Source organism: Puntigrus tetrazona, chromosome 4, assembly GCF_018831695.1.
Source record: "Puntigrus tetrazona isolate hp1 chromosome 4, ASM1883169v1, whole genome shotgun sequence".
In the NCBI taxonomy this organism is placed as follows: Eukaryota; Metazoa; Chordata; class Actinopteri; order Cypriniformes; family Cyprinidae; genus Puntigrus; species Puntigrus tetrazona.
Genome location: NC_056702.1, coordinates 7,828,578 through 7,843,222, shown reverse-complemented (window position 1 = coordinate 7,843,222; position 14,645 = coordinate 7,828,578). Strand labels below are relative to the sequence as shown.

General features: G+C 39.3%; 1 protein-coding gene across 6 annotated transcripts in view; it reads left to right on the top strand.

The window, feature by feature from the left end:
• Window positions 1-1,173: 1,173 nt before the first annotated feature.
• Window positions 1,174-14,645, top strand: part of plxna4 (plexin A4) — a 190,967-nt gene continuing 177,495 nt past the window's right edge. The window contains exons 1-2 of one of the 6 annotated variants that reach the window (XM_043237068.1): window positions 1,174-1,274; window positions 2,259-2,320. The gene's annotated coding sequence lies outside the window, so the exon portion shown is untranslated. The other 5 variants (XM_043237072.1, XM_043237066.1, XM_043237070.1 and 2 more) reach the window with 5 other exon arrangements.

Here is a 14,645-nt window from a genome sequence, read left to right as displayed (position 1 = left end):
AACACACACACACACACACGCAATAAAGAGGACGCTGGACCTTCTCTGCCGTGTGGTTTGACGGTGATAAAGGTTTTTATGTGTCAGCTGCTCATGGCTGCTGAACTGCAGTGTGTGAAACTGTCTTTTAAATGTCACCTTGTGAAAACGCACAGGAAACTCCCACAGGATACAAACACTCGCTCTCATTTTTCAAAGAGAATTCCATGTATAGGGTAGAGTTGTGATTCCCATTCAGGGGTGTGTGTACTGCAGGGGATACCTGGAAAGATTTCAGTTTTGTTATGCTAAACCTATTAAAGAAGAAATTATGAATTTAAAAATATAAGGCATCAGGGTTGTCAGAAGATTACAAATAATTGAAAATAATAATAATTTTTGTATTGCAGTAAAAGGAAATAGTAGTTACCTGGTACTAAGTCTTCATTGCTAATATGCTATTTCTTTCTTATTTTTTTAATCAATCAGTCGTTAATTTGTACGTTTTGGTTAATATTATTATAGTGTAAGCTTAAACTGAGATAAGCTGTAATGTTTGTGCAGAGATTTAAAGAAGCACTGTATTTATTTTGAATATTGTGGTATTGATTACAGGTGTGATTTCATTTTTACGATATTAATATTTTCATTCTTTTGCAAATGCATGCGTGATATGTAGGCTATACAAAACAAAACAAAGCAAAAAACGTAATTGCAAAAGCCACTTTGATATGTCTTGTTTGATTTAGATTTTAACAGCAATAATAAGTAATATCACACAATAATAAAGGATATTGTAAAAAAAGTCTTTAAAATAAAAGGTTATAATTTAAATAGCCTACACAAGAAAAAACGATTTGAAAAAAAGTCTAAATAAACGTATGTAGGCTAGTTTAGCTATATCTGTTAATTTGCAAGATTTGAAAACGAATCTCCTTGTGAATGAACTAATTTACGTATAAATAAAAGTTAGATTATTTTTTTATTTAAAAAATATAGAAGGCGTCTCAATCCTTAAATTCTACGCGACAACAATATTACAAATGTTTTAAAATTCTTCTTCAACTGATCTCAAATCGCGTTCACCGTCTCGCGAGATGTAAAGGCGTGTTTCACGCGCACCTGCCTGTAATCAAGCTCAAGTCACGTTGAGGTAGCGCTGCGTTGAAAGGTTAAGATTGGAAAGAGTAACGCTGGTTTGTTTATCTTTGTACAGCCAAACAAATCGATATCAAACCGGTCTATAATTGCAAATGCAGCACACAACAAACGATATGTTTGAGAGGGCAATATTGGTGAGTCTGTTTTCACTCACCCTAATAAATGACACGTGTATCGCTGTAGAATAACAACGGCTTATGTAACATTTATTTATTTATCCGTTCATTCGTTCCAGCATAAGGAACCCATTTTTTCATTTTCATGGTTTGGGCTTTTGGAGTTAAATAAGTTGGGAAACACTGTAGTGACCACATAAGCCAAAAAACAAAAAGAACCCAGATTTAGTTTATTTCACAAGTTCTCATCCCAGCAGTTCTGTACTGTTCCCAGACAGCCGAGTGGGCAGGATGCACCTCCGCCCTTGACCCTAATGGGTCTGGGGGCAGTTTACAGTCACACTATTAGTGGTGAAAAATTATCCTCGCCTGCATCCCTGGGCAACACACTGACCTATTAATGCCAATCAAGTCCCACGCAGACCAAAGAGAGATTATGATCTAAGCAGGCCAGAGATGGAGAGATGGTATCAGCTCTCTGCTTTCAATCAATACTGGCTGATTCTAATAGGCATTGATTGCATCAAAACCTTGATCCCAAATCGCAGATGTGATTATGTAATGGGGGCCGTGACATTTTATTGAAAACAATGAGACTGGCCGTACAGGCTGGAGGAAATATTAATCTTACTGTGTCACGTTACTGAACTCTGTTACTTCTTTGTGGTCATTTTTTGATTTATGATATATGTGTGTTGGGGCGATTACTTGTGACAGCTGAACGTGCTAGCAGAAGTATGCTTTGAAATGATTGAACTGCATGTTTAGTTAGTGAATGGTGTCCAGTTATCATCTCGGCCCCTCAAAAAAAAAAAAACGCCAAAACAAAAAACCCGCCAGTTTTGTTAGGGATAGATTTTTTTTATTATTGGCAATCTGATTGAATTAAGAGTCAAGAAGTTGAAGTTTAAAGTGATTTCTCAGCGTGTGTTTTAGTTGTGTACACTATCTTTTTTAGTAAATATCTATAGATTGTTTATTGGGGTTTTTTTCTATTTATAGGTGACACTGGGGCTAGCTGGTCATACAAAGAAGTTGGCTGCACAAAGAATACATCTTATTAAGTAAGTGAAGGTTTTTTCTACTTGTTTTTTTTCTTTTGTACGCTGTTTTCAAATACTTGAACTCTTCTAAAAAGGTTTATCAATTCCAGTAGCATCATACGTTTGTGTTAGATATTTAGTGGTGGGTTCTTATGTGACAACTTGCCTACAAAAGGTCCTTTTTTGCAAAGGAACAACAGTGTAGTTTTTTGAAAATGGTGGTTTTGTTTATGTCTATAAAACAAACTGACCTTCAGAAATTAACCTGCTTTGAAAAATATTCACTAGTATAATAAAAAGTGTAAAGACTCCATTACATTTAAAAAAAATTAATTAGCTGCTATTAAGGTAATTTTATTTTATACTTTTGTTTTTTATTTTAATGTTAGTTTTTCCCACAGTTATTAAAAACTTCTATTAACTCTGCTTCAACTTGAATGTATTTCAGTTACTTGTTTAGTTAGAGCAGCATTTTCATCTAATATTTATATTTATGTGTTGGGTCCCCGCTTTTCGTATCTTTGTGTACAGACCAGTCTGAGAATAGTAGTGTATCCTGATAATGGCATGTACAGGCAAAGTTTGTATTAAAAATATGAAATATGCAGTTCCTTATATCAACTCAAGAAAGAGTGGGAGAGGTTTTTTTTTTTTTTCCATCAGTCAGCATAACAAATATCACAAATGAAATCCGCAACAAGGTGCATGTTCAATCAGTCTCAGCAGCGAAGAATAGCACAAATGAATTCTCCTTCCACCACAGAACAAAAGATATCATTACAGCTCCACTGATGTTCACGTTGTTGTAAACCACATTGCTTTGTGCTGCTGTATTGAAACTGAACGATGATTGCAGTCTTTCTAAAAACTTAAAGCAGAAGTGACCAAGTGATGAATGGCTTCTATGACTCTACGATATACTCATTTATCTTAAGCGTTTTTAAGACGCATTCATCATAAGCATTATTATGTAATATTTTCATAACCATGTTGTTTTCTCAGAGGTGGTTTGTACTTGACTGTCCAAACTGGTTTTACTTTTTGTATTTTAACAAAATATTTTTATTTTAGCAAAGGAACATGTTTAGTCTATTTTAATTCTGTAACGCGATGCATTTCTGAGTGAAACCGGAAAAATGTAAACCAATGCAAAAATGATTAACAGTATCTTTGTCCCCAAAAAGGTTCAGAGAAAAGTTTTTTTGATTTGCTTCCGCTTCATTATGTAAATAAGCAAAAAATTATAAAACTATTTGCTCTAAAAAGCGGTGTGTTTGTGGCAGTAAATAAAACTAATTATAAAAAATACCCGTGTGCAATATCAAGCAGCTGTCAAAAGAAGCCTTGTACCTTGTTAAAGTTAAAAATGGCTGCATCTTCTCTTACGTTATAAATACAGTGCATAGATTACAAAAGCAAATGTGTGAAATAACATACCCAGTGAATTGCTCACAAAAAGACAATAGCATGCATTCGAAAGTAAATAGATTGCATTTTAATTTCATATTAATTTTGACAAAAAAAATTCTACATCGATGCTTGAAGACAAGAGGGACAAAAAAAGCATGTCTGTTTCATTATTTAAAAAAATCATTAATCTGTGTGTATCTCTGTGTTTGGGTTTTCTTTGATGATTGAAGTCCAAAACCTCATTGGAATGAGTTTGCTGCCGTATAGATTATAAGAAATAGGCTTTCTTAAACCGCCAGAGAGAAACATCATGCAGAAGAACCGAACCACAAAACAAGAGTCGCTGAAGCAGCCCTTGCTCTGTGATTGCACACATTGCTGCCGGTGACCAGACCGTGTACACAGATAACCTCGCCTTCAGCAGGCGTGATTGAATAGCCTGAGGCGGAAGAACATTCTGGAGATTCTTCTATAAAAGTTTTCGGTGAAGTCTGTGTTTGTAACTTGGGCTTATCGCCACAGCCTTGGGTAACAGACGCTCGCTGCGTCTCAGCCATGCAAATGATAACGGGCTCTGACGAAGGGCATGTTCTCGTGGAAATCTTCACGTGTGCGTCTGAAGGCCCCGGGATCTGTGCAGCTTTCCTTGAGAATGTCTCCCTCTGTAATAAACCATCTCTCCAGATGAGACTGTCTGACTTTGCCCGCCGTGCCTGGAAGACACACACAATGCGCACAATGATTGCCATTGACCGAGAGGATGGAGCGACCAGCTGTGTGCGAGGAACAGTGACAACAGTCATGAATACACACAGGATCTCATAGAAGCATCCAAATTCAGCAGACCGGTGAGATCATTGCTGTGAGGCCACATTGAGACATCAGAACGTGCCGCTGAGATGAAACTATACATGTCGATCCAATATACAAGCATTAGCTTATCTGGTTGGAGTTGTGTAGCTAAACCTCGGCAGAAGCACAAAGCCTGGACCTCAATTAAGCTAATTTTGCCCAAGAGTCGTCCATTTGCTCAAGTGATTTGCCACAGATTATTTTTATATTTATTGCATAAAATTTAGTGGTTTATCTGAAGATTATACCACAATAAATGATTGTATGAAAAAGTCTCTATTAAAGTAGTAATATATTTTTTCATCTTATTTTTTATTTAATCTTTTTTTTTTATAATATTGTTAGTTTTTTAATCGTGTATTCCTTAAAGTGTCATCTGCGAGCAGCTGTAATAAAAAACAGTAGAAAATAGTAGAAAATATTGTGTATAGACTGAATTGTTGTATAAACTTTGTTCATAAAGTCTTTGTGAAGGATCATATACTACTGAAAGAAGTGTCATAAATCAGTACACGTCTATGAATCAACACGAATATTGTCTGTAAAAACAAGTGCGTAACTCGTAACTGAATAAAATTCTCCTGATACTCCATACATCAAATAGAAATCTGATTTCTGCGGTATGCTTCAAAGATTTGAAAGTGCAAACTTTTAAATCCAGTTTTTTTTTAAGAAAATGATTACGCCAAGCTGTAAACTTGTCTTCAGGTTTGTCCACCCTGGTGTTTTGACATAGATCGTGAACGGATGAGGTCTTGTACACAGCAGTGACAGTGATGCTGTTTTCAAAAGGATGTTCATCAGACAGAAATCAGTCTTGAAACACACACAGAAAGCAGCCAATAAGAGGGTGGACACATTTATGATGGCAGACGCTATAAATCCTGTCCTTTCATTGGCAGCCCATAAATAATATTGTCCGTGGTGTAAAATGACTTTGAAATTGACCATATAGTGTGTGAGTACACATTTTGTGTGCATGACTTAATGGCATAAATCTAGCATGGCGCCCCGTAACGCAGAAAAATGTGTTATTATGTAGCTGGTATGTGCAACCACTCTGTCAATCAATTTGTTCAAAACTCTGAACCTTCATTCACGACTGGAACAAATTATCCCCTTCATGAGTGAGTCACTGAATTATTCATTAAACCAAATTATTGAAAAGACTGATTCATTTAGAACTGATAAAAATGAACGTTTTTGAGTGAGTCAGTAAATAATTTAAACCACTGTTTTTTTTTTTTTCTTCTCCGAAATGATTCTTTTTAGGAATCGTGACTCATTGAATTATTCACTCAGCTAATTCGTTCAAAACACTGATTCGCTGAGACTTCGGTGGAGCAAAATTAGGCAAATTACCTGCCCGTATTGCTTAAGCTGCTTGATATTACCGATTTCCGTTTTATACAAGCTGACACAAAATGAAAGACCCAAAAGAATTCAACATGAGTCGCCCCCCGTGCTTCACTTCCTTCATCCTGTTCTTTTAGACACCAAACACTCCAATCAATCGTATCGATCATTCCTCGGCAGACTCGACCTGTCTGAGGAATCTATCTGCAGGTGTCAGTGGAGAGAAATTTATGAACTTTAAATCTACTTCACTGCGCACACGCTGATCATTTGAGTGACGCTGGATCGTCGTGGATGGGAATAATATATCTTAACTAGACTCTTATCTAGAATAACTGACACAAAATCACTGGAAACACTGATTGCTTGACAGATGACTATATCATGCAGATCTGTCATGTGAAGGCGCTACGCATGTCAAATGATGTGAATAGTAAAACATAGTCATGATGGTTTTGAGAATAAACTTAGAGCGACAGCATTCATCTACATTTGCTTGACTTTATAGTTTGACGGTGCTGTGCCATCAATGGCCTTTCCTCTGGTCCACATCCCGTCCACACGGTGTCTATTGATCAGACTGACAGGTAACTGGTCAGTATCGGGGCCTAGATCTGTTTTAATTCCACTGCACCGTGGACCGTTTGTTTAAACTGACAAATTGTTTGTGTGTTTATTTTGTCTTTAAATTAATTTTATCGGACAGGTCCCAGCCACCGGGACAAGGTCTAGAAGTGTAACAGATTACAAAGTTGACCCTGCTGCGGTCTCAATCAATGGTGCCCAATTGCACAAAGGAACTTTGGTGTTTTCGCAGACGCATTCAATGTTGATTCATAGTCTCCGCATTGATTTACAAAAAGGTCAATGTTCTTCACAGATGACAATTCTTTCAATAGTATAATCCCTTAGTTTTATATCAGATGACTTTGACTTTGAAGTCGTCCTGTCTTAATCGTCTTTATTCACAGCTGAAATCTTCATAGAGAAGATATGTTGCAGTACTAGCCTGTAAGTATTGTTTATATATATATATATATATATATATATATATATATATATATATATATATATATATGACTTTAGAACTGTCTATTTACTTTTAGGTCAGCACATCTTGAGCATTTATCATCATTACACCAAAGACGTGTGTATTGATTATCGGTCATTTAAGATTGATTCCTCTGTTCGCTTGTATTTAAATGTCCTAAAATCTATTTGCTGTTTTTCACAGTGCATGCAAAACATGCACAAGGCCACGCTAACTCATTGAGATGTGCTATTCTCTTCAACTATTCATTTATTTAAATTAGATAATTGGAAAGAATCGACCCATCGGATGACCGGAGCATCTTCACCACCTCCAAGTAATTATACGTGAAACATTTAAACACTAAATCCTTAACATCAGCCCCAAACTCCTCCACTGGTGCCTTTAAAACAGTTTATTAGTTCGTCCTTCCCAAATACTCGATGCACTGAAGGGAGTTTCCAGATATTCCCATGGGTCATTAACAGATGCAGGCTTCTGAGCAAATACTGCTCACCTTGTGCACCGAGTTTAGGAAATGACTCGCGGGGTGCTGGTGAATCTGTTTTGTTAAACAAGCCAATTAAGCCAAAACATTTTGAAAAAAACTATTTAAATGTTTAAAAAAACAACTGGGGCGAGGAGTTTAGGTTTAGCAAGAACATGAGCCTAGTTTACATTTCAGCTTTGTAGAAACAAACAAGTATCAGGTTCTTCAAGATCTGAGCCGAACGCTGTCTTTAGGAACAAACACAAGACTTTAAAGAAGATTGTTGTCTTTAGGTGTAAATTGATGGTGGCGTTTTGCATTTCCTCCACATCAAACACACTTACAAGCTCGTTATTTCATACTTTGTGTCCCAAAATGACTGTCAAGTAAGAGAGTAATCCAAAATGTATAGTGGAGTCCTTCCTGACCAGGACCGTGGTCCATTGCATGAGGGTCTGTCTGTGGCGGGGTAGCAGGTGGAATAAGGCTGCAGTACTGTAGAGGCCTGCAGGTGGAGCTGTGATGCAGTGTTTTGAGAGCTTTTGAGCTCGGGAGCATTGCAGTGAATCAAGCATGCCTTGATGCCAACCGGTATTTTTAATATACAGCAAGGTGAAAAAGTTTGTCAGATTATTGGTTATAAAAGTAGGTAATGCGCGTGGGCAAACTCATAAAACCCTACTATCGTTTAAAGTCTGCAATGTGATTTTATGTAATATGTTTAATGCGTTTTAATATCGTATTAAATAACATTTGCCCGTTATTTTTGTTAATTACGTTAACATCCTCGCTCGGATTGATTTATTTGCGTATCTGTTTATTTTGAGTAATCTCTGATGAATAAAATAACGAGCGTAAATAAATTAGTGTAAAACTAATCTCCTCACATGATGTTTATATTGCATGTTTACACCCTAATCTCTAAATCATCTTGTCGATTAGATATTCAAATCCGCAAACCATTCTGTCTGCAGTATTAGGCTACACTCACCCGTGCCCCCCCCCTCCCCTCCATATCCGTTCCACTGTTGTAATGCATGCATTATAGACACGTTAAAAGACATTGGGGCGCAGCGTATGTCTCATTCATGCCAGCCGCGCGCGCTGATTGCAGCCAATGAGATTTTACAATTAGCCCAATCAGCGGCCAGATTCTGGATGTCACTGCGGGCGAGTCAGGAGGGTTTGTAAAACAAGACAGTCGCTGCGTCTCAGCAGAAAGCCACTGACTCACGCCTCCTCTCCGGTACTCGGGAGTCAGCCGCGAACCAGCGAACTCCGAAACGGCCGCTCTGACCGCAGCGCGCGTTCGCTCGCTCGCTCACTCGCCTGCTCAGCCGCCGCTCGCCGGACCCCCGGTCGCCGCTTTAGCGCGCTTTAGAATTCTGTCAATCAGCGCGTCACGATGGAAACTACAGCGCGAGCGGCAGTTTTAACGCTCGCCAGCGCTTCGGCTTAGTCGTTGATGGGATTCTGCAGCTCGCCCGTCGCTTCTTCCTGGGGAAATTAAACGCGGAGGATCCTTTCGCTAGAATTAACGCGCGAGCCGCCGAGTCGAGTGCTTTATTCGCGGCCGTGTTTGTGGAGTAAGTGAGTTGGGATTCCTGTGAAGGTGCCCATCATCCGCAGTGTGAGCGCGACTGCGGCGGTGAGGTGAAATCCGCAGCGAGAACAGGTAAGCGCTCGACACGGGACGACCGTGTACCGGGATTGGCGTTTTACACCTTGAACTTGTCATTTTAACGGAATAACGCACGGGAAAGGTTATTTGCGCAGGTAAGCGAGGCGCGTTACCTGCTATGTTTTATAAGGGCGTGCTGTGAGGAGGGCAATGCAGCATCCGCACCCGCGCGTTACAGGGCTGTGCGATGGTTTACTCTCTGGAGCTTTTGCATTTAAAACTGACAACAGCGCACGGAAACTGTTTCCAATCGCTGATTTAGATTTGTGCAGCGCTTTATGAAAAGCGCACGAGCGCATAGGACTCTTAAAGGGATAGTTCGCCTGAAAAAATGATAATTCTGTCATCGTTTGCTTAACCTCGTGTTCCGAACCGTTTTACTTTTCTGGTTAGCAGATGCTGGGCACACAGCCAGTTCACTTTCATCGTACGGCGACTAAGGCTGTCAGTCGCTAATATTATGCCTTGACATCAGATCTTGGGTTCCACGGAAGAAAGTCATGCATGTGCGGACCAGCTTGAGGTTGAGTAGAATTAAATTAAACAATTGCCAGTGTTGGCTGAGATGTGTTTAAAAGACTTAACGCCTTTAGATTGGACTGTGTCGTTTAGTTTGTCTCGTCGCACAGGGTTTAAGAGGTGATTTTAGTGTACAAAGTGGAGCTGACGCAGTTCGCGTGATGTTCATTATTTTAACGCACATGCTTCTCCGTTTCGGAAACGCTCTTTATGGCTGCCCCGAGACGAAACGCTGCAAACAGTGCGCATACGACTGTTAAAAGTGTTCAGCGAGAAGAGCGTTAGAGCAACGCGGCTGTGCCCCGAGAGCGTTAACTAGAGAGCGCAACTTGCTCTCCGCCGCGTGCGTGAGCGCTTCTTCTCAGCGCGCGCGCGCTTTACCTGGCGGCGCAGGGTGGAGAATGAGCGGCTATCGTACGTGAGTTTTTTTATTTTATTTTTTTTACCTCCAGCATTTCTGGACGTTAGCCTGTTATGTGCAAGCACTGTGGGTTTGACACCGATTGTCGGTCACCGTGCGTAATTTTTATTAATTTAATCGCGGTCATCGGAATATACAGGTCCGTTTTATGCGCCCCTGATGGTACGCGTTATCTATCTATCCGCATTGTTTATACTGGTCTGTTTACACACACAGTTGCAATTACGGGTGGGTCAAAAGTTTTTCCTAATTTACATGTGAAATGAGGGGCAGCTGCAGTAATGTCATGACTCTTGTTCTCTGAAGGAGTCGCTGACCAGTTCCATTTGAGCCAATGTTTTGTGTAAAGCATCTGCAAACCCTTCCGACTGCCTCAATGCAGCACAGATCAGCCGAGGACACATCTAATGCACGTTTCTGATGTTCAGTTTGTATATGCAGTCCTCACAGATGTGGAATTGAGCATCATCTTCAGCAACACATCACTGCTGTTTGCCAACCACGGAATTGGCAGATCGACTTAAACATGAACTGTTTTGTTATACGGCTGAGAGTGTGAGTCTGTGGGGTTTGTACTGGAATCTGAAGTAATCAGAGGAGTTCACTCGCTCGTGGTGAGTGGTATTTCAGTAAGGATTCTATTCATAGTGGGACTTCACAGTGTTCACAGCCGCTGACTGTATCTGGAGGTTTCTGCCTATGAATTATGAATTCATGAAGATTGTGTTAATGAAGTATTTAAGCTTTTGTGAACTGAGTGGAATTTGTTCTCTTTAGAGGCTGATAAGAAGCAAGGCTTTGGTACTTTGAGTGTATATTGTGTCCGCATGTTGCCAATTACGGCTTGCTTTTTTTAATAGAGTAAAGCTATAGGTGAATGCCAGTATGTGAGTGCATTTGCATGCAACAATATGGCAGTTTTTTTTTTTTTTTTTTTTGCATCCGCTTGTTAAAAGTGTAGGTGTGGATAAATGTGTTAAGTGCGAGCTTTTGCAGTCAGAGTGCCCCTGAGTTTCAAGGAGAAACAGCAAGTACCATCAGACTGTGATAAAACACGAAACTTAATCATTTCAGTGCGTTCCAGTGGCGTCTCAGCCTTGAACGCGTGACAGTCTGCTTGTCTCTCTGCCCCCAGAGAGCTTTCAGAGACCTTAAACACAGTGCTATCAGCAAGGATGAATATAATGCTGACATTTTTCAAAAACCTTTCCTTTCTTGGCCAAAGCTTGTCAAAGAGATAAGCTTAGAATAGATAGAGAATGGAGATAGAATGGAATATTGAATTCATTGAATGTCAACATGGCATTTTTAATGATATAAGAGTAAGACTTAATAAAATATTTGAAATGTAGCTGTTAGGATTAGAGCCCACTGGACTGTAATGGGATGTGTTCACTCTTTAGTATGAACTCGGAGGAGTTGACATGAGGCTGAATGACTGGTTTGGGAACTGGTGAATGACTCTCTCTGTCCGCTTTTTCAAAGAAGAGCCGCCCCCTCTGTTCTTATAGGTTGTTGATGGGCTGTATCAGCCAATCAGGTTTAAGTTTTGCTTTTGCTGTCCAAGACAACAGCACCTGTGTTTGAGTTTGGCTATTGCTCTGTTTTGGTCTCTAATTGATGTGGTTATGGAGAGAATAATGACAATATAATGGCATCTTGATTAATAAAGTTTTATCCAACTGGATCCTTCCAGTATATGGGTAGCTGACATAAAAAAAACACTGAAGATAAACCCCTCTCATTCTGTTTGTAAGGATTAATTTACATTATCTTTCATTATTTTTATATCCACACCATTACATCTGCCCATATACACTACACACAAGTAAAGCCATAGATCATATATAGCAAATCAAGTATGTTTAACTATTAGCACACACACAGTATACTTGCATATCACAATATATACAGAACTATATAGCATTTCTATACACAGCTTTATTGCTGGTGTTGACCGTATTTTGGGCCATATAGATCTTTCTGTTCTGTATCTTGTGAGAATGCTTATATCTTGCTTATCTATACCTATAACCCAATTAATTAGCAGCTTGATGAGCTGACTTCAGGAAAATGATCTTGAACTGCATGAGCTTTGATTAAAGATGTGTGCTGTTCGAACGGCTCTGTAAGACACAATAGCCAACAGGAATCTAAGAGGAAGAAAAATCAATTTTTGTAATCTTGTTGTGCTTAATGAGACTCTGTTTGCCTGTTTCCCTCTACTGGCCTGCTGAAAACGTGTTTGCGTGTGTGCGCTGGAGCAAATGAACCATATACCTAACCCTTCTGTTATGATTAGGTTACTACAACAGTTTTTACAACTCATCATTCTGCTATTTCCGTTAGCTTAGCAACAAACGCGCGTCCTTGGTTTTTGTCCTCTGTATTTAACATGCAGTGTTTCTTTGAAGTAAATTAACCTTGTACCTTGAAAGTGTTTTGTGCCTTGGCAGAGCACAAAGTTTATTTGCAAAAGTAAATATTTGTTTTAGAGAAAGTTTGGTATTGCAGATCTGTCCATGCACATGCACATAGGCTCATGTCATGTGCGGTTCTCTGTGTGACTGGATGGGATTGTCTGTAGGTAAATGTGTGAATTGCGAGTGACAGTTCTGTCTGCTTGTGACATCTTTAGAATAGACTCGTGCTGTGCGTCCCCCATGTCCCACCGCGTGTGCGTGATGGTGAGTACGTGAGCGTGTGTGTCTGTGTGGATAATGAGGAGAGACTGATTTCCTCCAGTGAGAAACTCCTCTTCCTTTCACCGCTGCTGTACACGTGAGTCCCATTATATTACCACAAGCTTTCTGCATTTGTGTAGCCTTTTTTTAACAATCTAGGCCTTGGGTTTATAGTATGTTTCTGTAGGTTGCACGTGTAAATTTCACTAACACCTCATTTGAGTGGAGCTGATTATTCAGGGATGCAAATGTAGCAAGACAAAGCTTTGAATTTGATTATTGTGGTGGAGTTATTACCTAAGTTTAAAGTTCAGTGTTAGACTTTATACGCACATGCTTTGTGATCTTAGCTTGGTGGCTAAACGTGTGCTAGTAAATCAAAGGTTAGATGTTAAAATCTAATCATGAGCTTTTTTTCAATGACTTTGGGGAAAAAAAAAGTCATTGGTTTTTAAACAAGAGCTGCTTGTAAACATTGTCAGAGATTTTTCTGCTTTAAAATTATTTTATTGGGTGATGATTGTTCACTTTGTTCATGATGAAACATTATGCTGCTGCAAAGTGTTTTCTTTGTAATTAATTTTTAGAAACGAGAATATGAGTGCCTTATTAAAAGTCATCCAGCTGCAGGAATGCTACTAGCAGCTGTCAGTACAGTGTCATTGTGAAAGGGATTTAGGTTGTTCCAAATTTGGAACATTGTTACGATGAACTTGGTGATGTGACCTTTCAGTAATGTAGTAGTTTCAGTAATATACCTGAGGAAAGAGAGCAGAACAGAGTTTTCTGGTGCAGATCTTCCCATGGGTCAGGTCAGGAGGATTATATTGAAAACATCCCTCTATGCCGGCTTTTATATTTGCCTCTGCCAAGCCATGCGTGACAGGTAATAAATTAGTTTTGTTTCAGATGCATGAAATGATTTTAAAAAACCTTCAGACAGGCATACGTATCTTGTTCCTTCTGTAGTGAACTCGCTGTTTGAAACGTCCACCAAGTCTCAGTTTTAAAGTGGCAAATATGTACGAGTTTTGTATGATGTATGAGCAAGAAGGTCATACTGGTTTTCCTTTTGCTTTATCTTTCAGTTGTCTTCAGGATGTCATAAACCATTTCTATTTCGCTATTAATATCAAGACATGAAAACAGGATTTTCAAACGATGTACTTGTCATTTGTTAGGACAGTGAAATGTATTTAGGTGAGTCAACTTCCTGTTGACTTTGGTTTCAGTCTGTTTAGTGTTTATCTGGGAGATAGACCGTAGTGTATCTATCTTTGGTGTTGTGCATTCTGGGTTGCCAAGGTTGGGTTTAATTCCCCTAGACAGTAAGTAGAGTAGACAAACTAACATGTTTTTGGCTGTTTTGATTTGTGCAGGTACAGATGCATCCGTTCAGCGTACTGCAACCATGTTGTGAATGTCTATACTATATAACAGATGCACTGACGCTCGGCAGTGTGTAGGTCTGCAATTGCATTTGTTTAGTCAGTCTGTCATTGTGTATGTGGCTTTCTTTCTCTGTGTTCTGTGCATTAAGCATCTTCGTTGTATCACTGAGCTTCAGTCCCTCTGCCACCCACTCACACATCTATAAGTGTTCCCATGGAAACATGACTTTTTAGCTCCATTATCCCTCTTAATGTACCTCCCCACACACAGACGTACACATACAAATCACAATTGCAGTGTGGGCTAGAGGGCGCCAGTGAGTCTGTCATCTTGAGCGTTGATTAAAATGCAAGGGGGAATGACCAAACTTGTCTCAAATCTGCATGGTTCATGGAATGAAATCGGACACCGAATGCTGAGCTGAGTATTAAGCCTTATTCCTGTTTTATAGGAGTTGACATGTTTTCCAGCATTATGAATGGTGTTGTATTTCCAAACATTTCAGGGATTG